Source organism: Strongylocentrotus purpuratus, unplaced genomic scaffold (assembly GCF_000002235.5).
Source record: "Strongylocentrotus purpuratus isolate Spur 01 unplaced genomic scaffold, Spur_5.0 spur5_scaffold_17, whole genome shotgun sequence".
In the NCBI taxonomy this organism is placed as follows: domain Eukaryota; kingdom Metazoa; phylum Echinodermata; class Echinoidea; order Camarodonta; family Strongylocentrotidae; genus Strongylocentrotus; species Strongylocentrotus purpuratus.
Genome location: NW_022145602.1, coordinates 17,099,660 through 17,113,822, shown reverse-complemented (window position 1 = coordinate 17,113,822; position 14,163 = coordinate 17,099,660). Strand labels below are relative to the sequence as shown.

The following is a 14,163-nucleotide window of genomic DNA, read 5'->3' as shown; positions in this document are numbered from 1 at the left end:
CCTGGTTCTTGCCTGGTCCCATATTATAGGGAAAGTCTATGCCAGTGGCTGTAACATTCACCTTCGTGGCCAACACCCCTCATTCACTCCCAAAATCAGACAAAGTTCAGAAAGGTCTGATCCTCTGGGTGTGTGTACTTGTATGTGCATCTGTGCGTGTGCGTGTGTGTGTCTTTCTCTCTCTCTCTCTCTAAAAAAAAATAGAAGATATATCCACTCTTAGCTACGACAAGCCTTTGATTGGCTCGTGCATTTGAAATATTTAGTCGCCCGCAAAATAATTTCCGAAACAATTCTGGCTCGCCTTACACAAAATGGATGACAACGATAAATGAAAATAATAAAGCTTTTAACGGGCAAGTCCAATAACTTACTACCCAATGGAAGCAGAAAACTCAGTCAAACGAATCAAAACAAGTTTGAGAAAAGTTATGAATTATCCACTAATTGTCCACTAATTGTATTTTTGGGGTATCGATAATATGAATTTCCTATTTTCCTCCGAAGAATCTTATTTCTTCACACCAGCATCCAAGTTAGATTGATAGTTATATGTTTGTGTGTGGATGCACTAATATAGAGGGGTTTTTTCTTCAATTAAATCATGAAAATGTGAATTTTCGATAAACTATTTATAAGAAGGCAATTATAATGAATGTACAATATTCAGAAAATAGTATCAATTCTACAAAGTTCATAACAGATTTTGTGAAATATCATGCATGTAATATAATATGAATCAAAACTAAAAACTCTAAAAGCTGAAGATATAAATTTTCTACAAATAGCACTTTTTATGTTTCGCTTACAAAATGGTCTACTACCTTCATACTTTCCCCCATTGTTTAATTTGAATGAAACCATCCACTCTTACCCTACAAGGCAAACTGAAAAATTCCATTTAAGAAATCCAAAAACCGCATTGGCTCTCAAATCCATTAGACACGCCGGCCCAGACATCTGGAACTCTCTGCCCATTGTAATAAGAAACCTTACGACATTGTATTCTTTTAAGAAGGCAGTTAAAACAATGTTATTGTGTAAGTATTGATCCTGTCGTGTGTAATTTTACTGTATTTATGTTCGTGGGTACATTTACTGTATTCATGTTCGTGTGTACATTGACTGTATTTTCAACAATGATGTGTAATCGTCCATGACCTAGCATCGTTTATCCATTCATGAATGAACCTGTATTCAATCAGCAGATGTATGAGATTTATTGTATTATTACCAACGCTCCTCCTCTCCGCTTTCCTTTTCTTCTCTGCAAGTCAGTCTTTTCTTTTTTTTATTTGTTATTGTTGTTTTATCTAAGATGAGGGCTGCGGGCACGTCAAACTACTTTGCTTATTTCTGTAGCCCTTCTGCATCTAATGTATGTTAATTATGCATTCAATATATTTGTTTAATTTCGTTTATTATCTGTATAAAATTATATACACTTAAAATATTGTATCAAACCATATTATGTTCATAAAAATGTATGATGAAAAAAAGAAAAAAAGATGCAGAAACCAATAAATCAAATCAAATCAAATCAAATATCAAGTTTTGGGGAATAAAAAGGGAAATTAATGGGATTAAAATATATAAAGCAATTGATATATAGTGACGAATTGACATGACGTCACAATATAATAACCAAATAGGCAATTTAGTGAATGTAGTGATTTCCTTTGTTTCTTGGTTTTACATACTTTTTCAAAAAATCATAACTTTCCAATTAGTTATCCGATTTTGCTCAAACCTTTATTGATTGATTTTTCTGATTTTCTGCTTCTATTGTATGTAAGTTATTTAAAGTGACTAAATTTGACACGTGGTATATTATCATATCCGATGCAGTCATTCCATATCATCCATAATGCATGGACTATACTAAAATGTTGAAATAACCGCCATAGATTATCGTCTCTTATAAATATCAAGTTACTTCGATCATGAAGAGCATACCTTCTCTCTTGTTTTCTTTCTATTTTAATGGCAGGTTTCATTTCCCCCCCCCCCCCCCGGCCTTCTGACACTAATTGTTATTTCTGCCATAATATCTTCAAAATAGGTCCTATCGTGGAGTTAATTGTTTCAACTTCATGATCATGATAGAAAAAACCGAAACTTCCTCAGTACTAGACTGCTTAACATTCTGTTTGGGTGGTGTATGCATGGCTTTTGAAACAGATATAAGGCAAGCAACCAAGGAGTTGCTCGCATTACTCCGTGTAACGTATCTCGCAGCCCTACCCTTTAGAGAGTGTAATGCTCTACCAGATGTGCTGTATATTATGTTGTTGAAGTTTGGTTGATTTGTTTTTTTTACCTGATTGCCAAGAACGAATGTGTTTGCTTGTAAGAAAGCAACCAGGTGACCGACGACTTAAAGTCACCTCCGAGGGAATTGGTAATAAGGATTAATATCTTAAAGCCCCTCTTAAAAGTTGGGAGCCTAAACATTTAATGACAATTTGATTGTATCATAGTGTGAAAGACACATTTCTGCAAGGATTCACTAAACAAATGTGTCTGAAGTCGAATAATGATAAAAGATTTCTGCGTACAAAAGAAACCAACATTATGTAGTATTTTATCGATATTTGTCTTCAAACACATAATTTGGGGGAAATGTTTGCAGAAGTTTGTCTTTTGTTACATCCTCTTACATATTATGATACAATTTAAGTGAAATTTGCCATTAAACTGTTGGCAAATTTGGGGCTCCCAACACTTTGGAGGGCACTAGCGCATCGACTTGGTCTCAAACCTACTCAGTAGGTCCATGCTATGGTCGGTGCATCGTTGGGTAGTTGTTTTATGAGTGATTTTGTAAATAGCTTTATATATTCATTTTGTTTCCCTTCATGAATCAGTTTTCTTTGTCACATCACCTGAGGGGCCTTAACTTAACGAGCTGTGCTTCAACCAAGGTCTCCTCGTCTTTATTTGTTCTTGTTCTACATTGTGTGCTATGGAATACAGTGTATATAGACGATACTTTTGTACTGTTATGATTATACTCTATTACATTTTGTTACAGGTGATTTCTAAAAAAAAAAAAAAAAAATTGAAAAACCTTAACTTTAACTTGAAACCCGGGACCTCCCGTATACGAGTCCACTACTCTACCACTAAGCCATCAGGCCATTTACTCATGCCGTTGCGTGGGCAGCATTTAAACTACCATCTCTGGGTTTTGTTTTATGTTTTTCATGGATTAATAATTCACAACAACAACAAAAAAATGTGTGTCGTCACGCGATTCGGGGATGTGAGATCCATTTGTCTCACCTCCCTGCGCGATCACACTGTACACAAACAAAATTTCGCGATACTTTTTACACAATAGTCGAGAGAGCTAGAGGGAGAGAGAAAAAGGATTCTATATGTTGAGGAATGGGATCAACAAATAACCTATGTTGTTTTGACTACAGTTCGAATCATTTATGTGGTAGGTGTATATTTTATATACATATACGATGTTCTGTCACTGATTAAGAATCACTCGAAGGCTCGACAGACTTTGATAATTCAATTTTGAATTTCAGGCTTAGAATACTCCCCCCCCCCCCCCCCCCCCCACCTTCTTCCAATAATCGTTATTTCTGCCATAATAACTTCAACATAGGCCTTATCGCCGAGTTATCAATTTCCAACTTCGTGCTAGTCATGATCATGATAGATAATTATAAACAGAAACTTGCTTGGTCGTAGACTGCTTTACATTATGTTTGGGTGGTAGGGCTTTTGAAACAGATTAAGAGAAACCGAGTAGTTCCTCTCATAACTTCGTGGAGTTCACACATACCCTTATATCGTAACCCACCACTTCAGAGAGAATAATGATGTACCAGATAAGTTGTACATTAATGTATACGATGTGCATGATATTACACGGGCAACATTTCAACAACTGTCTATGGAAAAAGAATGTTAATGGATGAATAGTTGATGGGTAAAAATATTGGGTCGTCTTGCGATATCTCAATGTACAGGATAGGAAATCTCTGACAGTGCTTGAGCATAACAGCATAACAGCACTTGACAATGTTTTTTCACCGTAGTCAAGAGAGAGAGAAAGAGAGTACAACAATTAGATTAATTTATGTAATAAGTATGTATTATATACATAATTTCGACAGTCTATGTTAATTTCATGATCGGATAATCTAATCATCATATTACAGATGCATCAGTTATTTGATATAAAAAACCTTATAAAAGGAAATGACGATATTCAAGATTTACACTGTGATAACTAAACTAAATTGGATTAGGTAACACATAAGATATATATATACATAAAGAACATTTTATGGGAATGCCACGTATCTTTTGTGTGATTTAAAACCAATCGTATACTACCAAATTCTGACAAAAGTTGGTCCATGAGCTCATAGAAATTGTAAGCATGTTCATACTTTAGATTTACACAGCTAAGTCCTCGTGTCGGTTTGTCGTGATTTGTTATGTGCAATTATGTCAGTTCACATTTGACAAAAGTTTGTTCTTTTGGCAAGACCCGAGTGATTCTGTTGGCGGCCTATGGTGTGTATGTGTGTGTGTTAGTGTGTATGTACGTGAGTGTGTACGTGTGTTTGTCAGTACTCAACTACGACATGATTATGGGCCTTTTTCAAATTGGTCAATGAAGTATGTCGAGTATGGCGGGCGAAACATGCCATATTGATGACAACTATACAACCGTACATCCATTCGATGGATGTAAGGTTTTAACCAATCAGAACGCAGGAAACTGTACAACTATACAACCATACAACTATACGACTATACGGCTATGCATCCATCGAACGCATGTATAGTTTACAGCGTGCGGGCCGAAGTGTATGGTCGAGTGCATGTGTCAGAGTACGTTTGCGTGTATTGGAAGTTTGAGGAAGTTAAAAAGGACCTAAATTCTGGCCGAAATACACACATCATATTTCAATTACGACGAATACATAGGCTGGTGATAGGCTGAGCAGCAACCTGCAATATTGATCTTCCGCTGACTTCATGAAACTGTAGATATTATTCAACCTTCATGGAGTTTGTTGAAGAATGAGCTATATTGTCATCTTCAGGCATTGAAACGATTGGTATCAGGAGCTATGAAGGGTTTATATGCAAAAGTTGATTTTCAGAAGAAACTTCCCACTACGCCACTATGGATAATTATATCACTTCTGTTTCTACTTACACCACAAGGTAGGAATTCGAACTAAATATACATTGACTTGAATTAATATATATAAACAAAGCGTCTTGTTACACAATTGTAATTTATAAAAAGTGGAGCATTAAAAATACAGAGAATTAAATTAACAATAAGCAAATCGGAAGAGAGGGCGCCATTAGTGCACCCCCCCCCCACACCCCCCCCCCCCCTTCCTTGAGTCGACAAGTGGTGAATCCAAACAGCTGAATATTTTTTATTAATTCTTTCTTTTTTCTTGTCAAAAGAAAAATGCAGATGACCTTTTTTGTTGTTGATTTTTTTAATTTTGATTGTTAGTTTTTTGGTGAGGAGGGGTTTCCGCCAATAATTTTTCCGAGGTTCTTATTGGCCTGTCGAACAAACATATACACGAATTACGTTCATTCTTTACAGTTATATTTTTATAAGAATACTTAATTGTTTATTTTACTTGTGTTTCTAGTTACAGACAAGGCAGGAATGTGATACCACATTCTTGTTCCAATGTCTAATAATTTATGGTAATTCATTTCAATGTGTATTAAAGAATGGAATTTGAAGAAAAAAATACTGAAAGTCTTATGAACCCTACAAGTTTGTGTATATGTTTTATCTTCTAGAAATTATCAACGAAAATTGTCTAGCACTCGCGATTACTTCTTGGTTGAGAAAATGTTTGGGTGCAACATTTGCTCCGCCAACAAATGATCCGTCGTGCTTTAGCCTAATTTTCAAAAGTATGGGGTTGGCGTTAATGGGGTTTAAGGTTACGTTTAGAGTTATAAGTACAGTATTAGATCCATGGTTGAAGTTATGAATTCGTTTATTGTAGGGCATTACACAGTTAGAACGGTGTTTAAAATATCACTGTTTAAAATAATGTTGTTTAAAAACGTAAACAACGTTGTTCAAAATCGAAAAATCAGTTCTCGATTGGCTTAAACAACTATGTATTGAAAAACAAAAAGATTTAGTTAAGCAGAGTTGTTTAAAAAGTCCCGGGGAAAAAATCACGTGATAGATTTAACCAATCATGACTTCGCGTTGATATTTTCTCGATACGCGATTGAAATTTGGGCGCACACATGCGATATGCACAAAGTACGTACATATGCATAGCGCATGCAGCATGCAATGCTAGTGCTAGTGCAGTGCAGATGAAAATGGCGGAACAAGGGCAAGGCGACGACTTGGTTCTTTTCGGCTTCGCCGATGGGGTTTAGGTGAAGTTATTGAGACAAATAATAATATTGTCTGTCACTGTTAAATGAATATGATGAACAAATGTTGAAGTTAATTGGCAACAAGCTCTACATGTTACAGTGTAATCTTTGTGATTATTGCAGGAGTGGTTCCGGTAGGTCATTTCAAAAAATTTAAACGAATGAGGTAATAACCACTAAACAGCTCTGTTAAAAATTTAAGCAACTCCTTTTAAACAACCCAGTTGTGCAGTAATATTGAATAAACAACAGTCATATTGCTCCGTTTAGTCTCATTTCACAACGCCCCCTATCGTCAGAGCATGGTCAGAGTCAGCAGCCTAACATGTTACCCTATGGACGTTTTTTTTAAAAATCGTTAAAATTCATTTTTTGTTTAAACGAAAAGCACATCCACCCTGACGTACGTTATCACTAGCTCTTTCATTGGAGCCCTCATGTCTCATTGACTTTTGAAAGTTCACCCACCGTAATTTTTCAAAATAGGTTGCAAGCTCGTCATTGCCTATTATACACATGTGAAACAAGTCTAACTTTGCCAAGCGATTTGAAGATTATAGGTCGAGCACACGAAACATAAAAAGCATGAATTATCATAGATCACTTCTGCCTATTTCATTATGTCCATTTCATCCAACCCCCACCGTAATTTTTCACTTTAGTAAAAGCAAACATTTAGCCGAGGTAAGCAAAAACATGAATATTCATGACACACCATGGACTATTCGGTTATTAACAGAGGGGTGCAATCGGTCATCACGTCAAACTCCCCTAATTACCACCAAGTATTTCATATAATTATAGAGTTTGGTATGTTTCTTTTACTCACTCATGATTTATTAAATATCAATGATGGTTTAAAGAAATGTAAAAAAAAAATTAGTTGATATTTATTAACAAAGTAATTTATATTTAGCGAAGCAATCTCACATACAAAACTACTATCAAGTGTCGTCTGCTACGCCGATTGTCGCCTGCTTCGTTAAAGGCACATATTTATCGTTTGGACTGTAAGGTATACCAGGGAGATTTGTATTTTCCTGCAGTACAACGTATAGCAGGAAAATGTTGTATATGCGGATCCTTTTAATGATTACGCAATGGAAGTGGCGAGGCGGTATGGTTTGAATAACTTAGGCAGGTGAAAGTTATTGTATTGAAAAGGAAAGGAATGTTCAGAAAGGCATAGAGAGGGAAGTGGGCGTGGTAGCCATTCTAGCTTTGCACCTACATCAGTACGAGAATACACCCGACGGCGCGGTGGCCTGTACTTATAGCGCGCGAACACATCACACCCAATGGCATAACACCCGGTACCCTGCAACACAGTGGAACATTCTAAGAAATTAAAAAATTATCTACAAAATGGACCTCTTGAATCATCTGAGAAGTAAATTACCCTATTCTGATGACTTCAATGAATGTCAAGATAACAATGGCTGCTTTTCCATCCAAAATTAAAACTAGTTTGCAATTAGAAATAGTCAATTTCTCGATAATTTCACAAAATATATTTGCCGCCGCATTCAATTTGACGTCATTGACAGCTGATTGGCTAGTTTGGTAGTGACGTCGAACGAGCTATGTTTGTGCTGCAGTGATCGAGCGAGCGAAAATGAGACAATCGGAGCAATATGTGCTTAGTAATTTAAACATTATTGTTTAACATTTACACAACTTGCTTTAAACAACCGAGTTGTGCAATTTTATTACTAAACAACTGTTGTTTAAAAGTTTTTCTAATTTTTAAACAACTAAGTGTTCAAAACGTAAACAACCTTAAGTTGTTTGATTTTTAAACAACAGTTGAGCGATTCACCGGTTAACTTGTCGTTGTTTAAAATTTTAAACAACTTGTTTAATTTTTTTCTAACAGTGTAGGAGCAGTCTTCGCCGGAGCAAGTGCTGTACAACGGTACTCCTCATAGTGGTTGAAGTCAAATAAACATATTTACCTCGCGGCTGGATAATCATATCTTTCTGATGTAAAAAAAATATATTTCATCAAGTTTAATGCAGAATTCAATAGCATGTTATGTTTATGTTGTTAATGCCACAACTATAGTTGGTTGAAATCAACTTTTGTTCATTTGTAATCAATTTTTTTTGTTCTTCATGTGTTACAAAATGCCGTTGCAAATTTACTTGTCATATAAAATGTATAGCTGGAAAAAATATTTTCTTAAGTTTTATTGCATCATTGTTTCGATGCAGGAGGTGCTCAGATTTGCGACACGCCTAATGGGTTCGAATTTGGTAACAACCAGTATATTATCGAGAACGTGTATAGAACATACAGCGATGCTATGATATATTGTCGATCATTAGGCGGAGACCTAGCAGTTATCACTTCAAACGAACAAAACGTAAGAGGTTGTTTTTCTATATATATATATATATATATATATATTTCTAAAGTTAACTACGAGTTGTATGTAGTCACTTTCAACAGTAAAATGTTAATTAAGATACTCCAACAGCTGATAATTAGATAATGAAACTTCTATTTATGATGATAGTTAAAACAATAGTCAATAGTATTAATGACCGGGATTAATGATAAAGCTCATTAAAGAAACTAGAACAAACGTTATAAAGAAAATAATATTGATAACCATGGTCGTAAAAACGATACAGTTGACAATGGTTTTTGTGTTTTTTTTGCCTCTAATGGGGTGTTTATTTACATTCAAACATCAAATAAATACATCAAAATAAATCGGTTGGCAATGATATTGTTATAAGTTTAGTGATGATAACAGTGGTGACAACACGAACCACATCAACAACGAAAAGCAGGAGCAAAAATTCCCGTAGTATTTTGATTCAGAAGGTAACATTTGCATACAAACAATTCGTGTGCGTTTATAGTGGAAGCAGGCTTAATAGTAAGATTAAACGAGAACTTACTGTTTGAAGTTTGATCTTTATTTTATGAATATTTAGGAGGAATTTATTACATGAGATTCCGTCGCGCATGCGCAGTCAATATTCAAAGCTACAAATGTGGCTACTCTCAGTAGTAAGGAACAGGGAACTTACACTTAAGTTTGAAGTTTGGGTGTGTGAGGAGGGCATGTAATAACTTCCTCCTAAATATTCATAAAATAAAGATCAAACTTCAAACGATAAGTTCTCGTTTAATCTTACTATTTTATATCATATTTCTCCGTTCGTAATTACATGAGATTTTGAAGCATAGTAGCCACATTTGGAACAACCAACATGTACGGAAAAGTGAACACTGATTATGCAGATTGAATTGAAGGCTTCTAACCAATGACTCACCATATTTGACAGTTATTGTAGTCTGTTCATACATGTGGCAAAACATTTCACATACAAAACGTCCATATATAAGTCGTCATAATGTTGCAAAAACATTGTTTGTTTCTGTATCTAGTTTATTCTAGCCATCTGGTTTCTTAATCCCAGTTCTATTAATTAGACAGCTGGTCTATTAATGCCAGTTCTATCGAAATGCCTTCTGATGCAGTTCTTAAAGCAGTGTGCTATCTTGTAAGACTGCCTGGGTAAAGTTTCTCTTGTTTTCAAAAGGTTTCCTGTAGAACTTCCTGAACATTTTCTCTGAAGACCATCCTGCTCGGGCTAGGATCTGGTCCATTGGAAGTGCTGCCTTGGCAGCTGCTGAAGTTGATGCTGCCCGCGTTGAATGAGCCTTATAAACGTTTATATCCACACGTGCTCTTTGCAAGCAGGTCTTGATCCAGCGAGATAAGGTTTGAGTTGTTACTCTATTATGAGGTCTGGTGTATCTTACAAAGAACGAGTTCTCATTCCCACGAAGTGGTCCTGTGCGCTGGACATAATGTTTCACATATTTTACAATACACAATGTTCTATCAGGTGGATATTCCAATTTAAACTTAAAATTGGTATTTCCTGGTTTGCTTTGCTTCAAGTGTTCATCCAATTGAAAAAACACAAAGCCCCCTTTCAGGGTCATCTTGTTAGTCTTCAATATATGCAAGGTTTGCACTTTCTATGCCGATACAAGAGCCATTAGCATACATACTTTGAGTGTTAAAACAGTCCTCAATTTTCTTAGAAAATTGAGGACTGTGGACTTATATTCCATATTTCTGTAAATCTAGGTAAGACAGGTCTGAGTTGAAAAACACCTCTCATCAGTCTGGTTATAAGAGGGTGAGTACTTACTGTCTGATTACTGTCAACGAGAATCAGAAAAGTGGATAAAGCGCTACGAGCTGTATTGATCGCACTGTAGCTAAGGTTCCTGTCATGGAATAAACTACTAAGGAATTCTAGTACCGTTTCCACCTCGGCTTGGAGGTAACTCGTATTCCGGCTGTGGCAAAATCTTCGCCACTGTGTGATGTAAACTTGGTACTGCTTGCAGGTTGATGCTCTCCATGAAGCTGTAATGATATCCACTGTTCTTCTGCTTAGTCCCCGATTCTCAAAGTGTTGCCGCATAACCTGCAACATATTAGAGGTCAATATTAGCATTAAGAGGGTGGGTGGTGTTTAACACAGGAAGAAGTAGCAAATCTTCTTGCCTCTGGATAAACAATGGCTCTCCTTCCATCATGCTAACCAACTGAGGGAACCACGCCTGAGTGGGCCAATTAGGGACCAGAAGTAACCCTCTAGCTTTATCCTCTCTGATTTTTTGCAAGCATTTGGGGATCATACAGAACGGTGCATGGGAATGCATAGAATGCAAAAGGTTTCCAATCTAGCGTAAATGCGGCAATTGCAAAAGCCCCAGTGTCTGGGTGGCAAGTGACGTATTTCTCTACTTGAGCATTTAGTCTTGAGTCAAACAGGTCTTTTTCTGGTACACCAAAGTGGGAAACTATTCTGTCGAACACTTGTCTGTTTAGTTTCCATTCTGTTCGATCATTAAATTTCCTGGATCTTTCATCTGCTATGGAATTGAGTCGACCAGGTACATGGGCTGCAGTGAGCCAAATATTACGAGAAGTGCACCATTGCCAAATTTCTCTTGTCATCTTGTCACACATTGCTGACTTACAACCTCCCATGTGATTTAAATAAGCCACTGCAGTGGTATTATCTATTCTTACCATCACATGCACGTTACGCTTATTCATGCAAAAGGATTTTATCCCCAACGCAACAGCTAGGGTTTCCAGGAAATTTATTTCATTGTTTCTTGCCCTTTCTGCCTGAAATTCATTCCAACGACCCCCTGTTTGCTTCTGGAGGTCAGTAGCTCCCAATCCAAGGCCACTGGCATCTGTGTGCAATTCTAATTCAGGTTTTTCCTAACAATTGGGGAGGAGGCCATAGAAACATTTTTCATCCACCACTTTAACTCCTCTTTGGCCTCAAGGGACAACTTCATCTTTCTGTCAAAATGACCCCTGTTTTGTCTGAGGGCTGCCATTTTGTCCCTTTCCATAGATCTGTAGTATAAGGGGCCATACTCAACAGCCGGGAAAGTTGCTATGACCTTCCCAATCACCTGTGCTACCATTCGTATTGATGGGAGGAACGAGCCCATTAATTCACGGCATATATCTTTCACTTCTTGTGCCTTTGCTTGAGGCAATCTAACAGTCATACTCTCAGTGTTAAGAATGAAGCCAAGAAAGGCTCGTTCACGTGTTGGGATGAGCACTGATTTTTTAGTGTGAATGATGTAACCTAATTCTGAGAGAATCTTGGTTGTTGCACTCACACTCTCTTTAAGCTTTTCTTTTGTCTCACCAATAATTATGGTGTCGTCCAAATATCCTATGACTGTATGACCTGCTTGTCGCAGTTCGGCAAAGACTGGCTTCAGCAATTTTGTGAACAGTCTTGGGCTGCAAATTGCCAGCGCTCACCCTGCCACATGAACCTCAAGTATTTTCTACTATGGGGGTATACTGGAATGGAGTAATAAGCATCTTGGAGGTCGATTGATGCAAGATAACAGTGCGGAATAATCAAGTGCTTGGCAGTGTGGATGTTATCCATCTTGAAGTGTTGTATGTTCAAACTTTGATTAAGCTCTGATGAGTCTAAGATCATACGAGTACCCCCATCTTTATTAGGTCTCGTGAAGATGTTTGAGATGAATTCTCCCTCTTCAAATGAGCAAGGTTCTATTACGTTTTTTGCTTGTAGAGCCAAGATTTCTTTAGTAATCTGATTCATTTCTGAAGGGCTCTTTTTGTAACCATAGAGGGGCTTATTTCTTGAGGGAACCCCTTTCGAATGATCAAATTCGATATCATAGCCTCGTACTGCTGATAGCAGAAAAAGATCTGACGTTAATTCACGCCATCTACGATAGAAATATATCAATCGACCTCCAACAGGCACATTTGAGATGCATTCTTGTTGTAATGTACAAGAAGTAGAAGGAGCATTAATCTTAACATTCTCAAAACATTCATATGTGCTACTTACCTCTTTGGGTAATGGTGTAGCTATTTCCTCCTTGCTGCCTGTGGCCGCTGGAAGGATTGGGTCTGTTTCCCCATGCTCATCGTCTGGGTGTGAGGCGGAGCTCTGTATGGTCTGCCTCGTTGGGTTCGCTGGCCTAAAAAAAGCCTGTCGTAGTTCCCACTTGCGGGCCTGCTACTTGGAAAAGTTTGTGATGTGCCGGTGGCACGGTTCTATCCTTGTCTGCGGTATTGAAAAGTGCTGGACGCTTGCGTCCTGTACGGATGGTACTGGGGGCGGGGTGTACGTTGTCAACGCACCACGCCAGATGCAGCTTTTTGTTGTTCTGTAAGATCTTTGACTCTCTTTGTTAAGTCATCGCCAAATAAGTACTGACTCACTGGTGTGGCAGGTTTGCATAGATGTGAGTACTTGGCTTTTAAGTCTGGCTTAATCTGTCCTTTGCGTAAGCAGTTGATTTCAAAGTTTGCGTTACACAGCAATGCCAATGCATCCTGTTGTGTCTCCGATAGGCTATCGGGGGACAGAGTTTGAATAAAAGCTGTGAGTCCCCTTGTCAAAGGCTTTTGGATTCTTTGCAGTTTCAAATCACGGCTTCTTGTGTGCGAGGATAGGTTTTCCAATATTGCTGCATTCACTTTGGGGCAACACAGTGGAGTACAATTGCTTGGAGGAGGGTATTTCCCTCCAGCTTCCTCCAACACATTTTCCTCTAGCTGGTGGGACATGAGGTACATGGCGGACTTTGCTAAATCATCGTGGATCGCACCACCTACCCCAGTGGGGATAGCAAATTTCTGAGCCAGGGCAGGAACTTTGTCCTCATTTTCCTGGTCTAAACCTGGTGCAACAGTTTCGTTGACATCACCCTCATCCATGCTGCCAATGTCATATGACGCAGGGCATTGGCCCATGTTTCCAGCGTCAATATGCTCAAAATCATCATCATGTTGTTCAACTTCAAGAAATTTCACGTTCGCCGCAGCTGTACATGCTGTCGGTGGTGTATCCCCGGTGGGGCGAGTTTTGCCAATTTGTCAAGTCTTCCTCGTAAATCCGTGACGTCCTCCTTTTCTTCAGGCTTTTTGCCCTTTCTTTTTAGGCCCAGAGTTCTTAGACTCATTCGGGGCAGGCTTTGCCAAGACACTTTTGCGTTTCGTATCGGAGGATTTCACTGCCGATGAGCGCTTTGGCTCAGGCTTCGTAGAGGGGCCCGCGGCGGTTTCGCCTGGTGAAGTTCCGGCTTTAGCCATGCTCAGCGTTCCGCTGGTTTTCTGCAGCTTGGTCCTGTCGTTGCTGCTTGACGGAGACGCCATCGTGTAAGTGGAAATCGGAGCAAAACTTCGA

At 38.0% G+C, this 14,163-nt stretch overlaps 1 long non-coding RNA gene across 1 annotated transcript; it reads right to left on the bottom strand.

Moving 5' to 3' along the window:
• Positions 1 to 10,835: 10,835 nt before the first annotated feature.
• LOC115924926 lies at positions 10,836 to 12,977 on the bottom strand. The gene is made up of 2 exons (XR_004064481.1): positions 12,820 to 12,977; positions 10,836 to 10,875 (listed from the first exon to the last, which is right to left on the bottom strand). It is a non-coding gene; the product is annotated as an uncharacterized LOC115924926 (long non-coding RNA).
• Positions 12,978 to 14,163: the final 1,186 nt, after the last annotated feature.